General features: G+C 50.4%; 1 long non-coding RNA gene across 1 annotated transcript; it reads left to right on the top strand.

Moving 5' to 3' along the window:
• Positions 1 to 27: 27 nt before the first annotated feature.
• LOC105538772 lies at positions 28 to 2,688 on the top strand. Its single transcript, XR_001005963.1, has 2 exons — positions 28 to 162; positions 2,382 to 2,688. It is a non-coding gene; the product is annotated as an uncharacterized LOC105538772 (long non-coding RNA).
• The last annotated feature ends 1,249 nt before the right edge of the window (positions 2,689 to 3,937 follow it).

Genomic DNA, 3,937 nt, shown 5'->3' with positions numbered 1-3,937 from the left:
TGAGCAACAGCAGTGGGGGTGGGAGGCAGAAATGAGGACAAGAACATTCACCTGGTGTTTCTCTCAGCTTCTCAGATGACCAAGGTGGTGCTGCAGATGGTGCTGAGGAAGGAGAACCCACCAAGCCCCGCTAGGAGCCACCTAGACCGGATGCAGAGCATGGTGAGCTCCCTGTAGGTTCTCTGAGAAGGGGTGGATGGCAGCCTGCTCCTTGCCTTTGTGGCCTCCAGACCCCAAAGTCAGGGAACCAAAGGGAGAAAGGGGCTGTATCTAGGGCAGAGCTCCACTGCAATGATTGTTGTAGGGGTAGGAGCCAGGATTGCTCTCTGTGGACACTGAAATTTGAATCTCGTATATTTTTCATGTGTCACAAAACATTATTCCTTCTTTTGTTCTTTTCCTACCATCTAAAAATGTAGAAAACATTCTTAGCCTATGAGTTGCACAAAAACAGGCAGTGGCCAGATTTGGCCCATAGACCGTAGTTGGCTGACCTCCTGCCCTAAGTCATCCTCCATTCTCTTCTTTCCTTCTGTGTCCTTGTTACTGACAAAGCCACTTCCCCTAAAATGGGGTCTTTCCCTGTTTGGTGCCATGAAGCCAATATGCAAAACCCAAACTGAGCCTCAAGCAGTGCAGGCTTTATTTGGTGCCATGGAATTGAGAAGTGAGAGCTTGGCTCACAAATCAACTTTTCTGCTCGTGAGACCCAGGAAGTCACAGATATAGGGCACCTTTAGTGAAGGGGCTGAGCATGAAAAGCAAGGGGAGGAGAGGCCAGGAGCAATGGCTCACTCCCATAACCCAGAACAAGATGAGAGGATTGCCGAGACCAGGAGTTCGAGACCATCCTGGTTAACATAGTGATACTCCCCGTCTCTACAAAAACAAAAATGAAAAAAGCAAGGGGAGGAATCATGTGTTTTCTGGGTCTGGGTGGAGAACTTTTCAAAACCAGAGTGCCAACTTCCTATTTGTTTTTTGTTTTTGTTTTTTAATCATTGTCATGGTGGTTGTTGACTGTTACAGTGTTAGTGGGACTGTCATTTAGCATGGACATTAGATTATAATGAAGTTAAAGGTCAAGTGAGCTGCCATCTTGGAGTCCATCAGTCTTAGCTGGTTTGATCACCAGGGAGAAGTTCGGACCTCAGGTATCCTGTTTCCTAAAGATAAACAGAGTTAAGGCAGGGTAGGTATTCACGGAAGTCATGTGGGCATTACACTGGATGACATCTTGGCTTCAGCCCTGATCTGTCCAGTGCCCTCAACCCAGTACTGGAGGAGAGCCCTGGGCTGCATCATGGCATACTGTGGCTTTGGGCAGAAAGAAAAGCAGATAGTGCGATGGAAAGAGCATGGGCTTGAGAGTCAGACTTGACTTCAACTCCTAGCTCTACTACTTACCACCTAGGTGACCTCAAGCCACTTTCTCAGTCTTTCTGAGCCTCCATTTCCTCATGTGTATCCTAGAGCTTGTCTGATAGGGCTATAGTGAGAATTAATTGAATTAAGTATAGTAAGAATTAAGCCAAGTATGGAGAGACCTAGGTCCTGTGAGTGAATTAATTGAGATCACGTGGGGAGGGACGTGGCTCCTGGTGAGTGAATTATTGAGATCAGGTGGGCAGGGACGTGGCTCCTGTCAGTGAATTAATTGAGATCAGGTAGGGAGGCACGCGGCTCCTGTGAATGAATTAATTGAGATCAGGTGGGGAGGGACATGGCTCCTGTCAGTGAATTATTGAGATCAGGTGGGGAGGGGCGTGGCTCCTGTCAGTGAATTAATTGAGATCAGGTAGGGAGGCACGCGGCTCCTGTGAATGAATTAATTGAGATCAGGTGGGAAGGGACGTGGCTCCTGTCAGTGAATTATTGAGATCAGGTGGGGAGGGACGTGGCTCCTGGTGAGTGAATTATTGAGATCAGGTGGGGAGGGACGTGGCTCCTGGTGAGTGAATTATTGAGATCAGGTGGGGAGGGACGTGGCTCCTGGTGAGTGAATTATTGAGATCAGGTGGGGAGGGACGTGGCTCCTGGTGAGTGAATTATTGAGATCAGGTGGGGAGGGACATGGCTCCTGTCAGTGAATTATTGAGATCAGGTAGGGAGGGACGTGGCTCTGGTAAGTGAATTAATTGAGATCAGGTGGGGAGGGGCGTGGCTCCTGGTGAGTGAATTATTGAGATCAGGTGGGGAGGGACGTGGCTCCTGGTGAGTGAATTATTGAGATCAGGTGGGGAGGGGCGTGGCTCCTGTCAGTGAATTATTGAGATCAGGTAGGGAGGGACGTGGCTCCTGGTGAGTGTACGCCACGGGGCAGCTGCTAGTTGGGAACACAGGCACAGGTGGGAACAGACCTTCACTTCCCACTCACTTAGGTTCAGCGGCTTCTCCAAACCAGCCTCCCAGGAATTCCCTTCTCCGTGGCCGTGAGGGGATCAGAAAGAGACCCTGACTCCTCTCCTGAGGCCCCTTCCACACCTGAGCCAGCAGGACCCACGCAGCAGAGGTCATCTGTCCCCAGCTTGCCCCACTGAGGTCAGCACGGCTGGCCAGGGTAGCTTGTCTCTCAGCTCCCATCCTGTGTACTTCCACATTGGTTTAACCAGAGCAAAACTGAAATCTACAATTGTCATAAACACATTTAAATGTGCGTAGGATCAGCCATAAAAATTATGAAACATACGTTTGGCTCACGGTATTATTCATTGTTTTTTGACGGCTACAATGACTATAGCAAACATTTCTCGAAAGTAGAAAATAAGAACCCAGCACCCCTTTAGCTAAGTAATGTGCCCTCTTTTCTCAATATTCCTTCCCGGGCTCCACATTACTGCCCTTAAGCCTGGAAATATTCTGGTCTGAGCCCCGTAGTCCAGGCCTCACATTCAGGCTTTCTGTCCCCAGTGATGAAAGGAGAGGCGGCAGACCTTTCTCTGGTGAGCTCAGATGGGCCTCCTGGAGTCTCCTGGGGCGCACAGGATTTCAAAGATCCAGGAGGGGCTGCCAGGGGCTGTGGGGTCTGATGAACCTCTCACATTCCCTCCCACACCTGCCCTTTTCCCGTTTCTGTGAATGCTTTCCCTGTCCTGACTTCCTGGACTCCAGACCTCGGGGTCATCTTTTGCTTCTCTCTGCAAGGTGCCAAGTCTCTCTAGTTTGTTTGATTTGTTATTGAGGCGGAGTCTCACTGTACTGCCCAGGCTGGAGTGCAGCGGCGTGACCTCTGCTCACTGCAACCTCCAACTCCCTGGTTCAAGCGATTCTCCTGCCTCAGCCTCTGCAGTCGCTGGGATTACAGGCACCCGCCACCACAGCTGGCTTTTTTTTTTCTGGATTTTTAGTAGAGATACGGTTTCACCATGTTGGCCAGGCTGGTCTCGATCTCCTGACCTCGTGATCCGCCTGCCTTGGCCTCCCAAAGTGCTGGGATTACAGGAGTGAGCCACTGTGCCCGGCCATCTCTCTAGTTTTACTTTGCAATATCATTCATACCCATCCCCTTTCTAGTCCCGCTGTTGAAGTCCTGGGTCACGGCCTCCTAACTGGTCCCCCTGCCCTAACTCCTCCCCGACCGGTCCCCCTGCCCTAACTCCTCCCTGACTGGCCTCTGTCCAAGCAGAGCTTGAGTATTGCTAGTTCCCTGCTCAAACCCACCACTGGCACTGGCTTCCCATCACCTACAGAATAAAGGCTAAATGCCTACACTTGGCACAGAAAGTCATCAACAGGCCCCAGTGCCCATTTCTGGCCTTATCTTCTGCTAATGCCCTGCACCCACTCCCATGCGGTAGCCGAATGGAAAGAGCCATTATCCCCTCGGGAACACAGGCTTCTCCGTAAATGATTATAGCCTGGAAACCCTGTTGGCACAGAACCCAGCTATTGGCTAATTGGTCAGCTTTAGCTTCATTTCTCTGAATAATTTATTTCA

This window comes from Mandrillus leucophaeus, unplaced genomic scaffold (assembly GCF_000951045.1).
Source record: "Mandrillus leucophaeus isolate KB7577 unplaced genomic scaffold, Mleu.le_1.0 Scaffold199, whole genome shotgun sequence".
Lineage (NCBI taxonomy): Eukaryota > Metazoa > Chordata > Mammalia > Primates > Cercopithecidae > Mandrillus > Mandrillus leucophaeus.
Note: the sequence above shows the minus strand (reverse complement) of the source record. Positions and strands in the feature narration are given on the sequence as shown.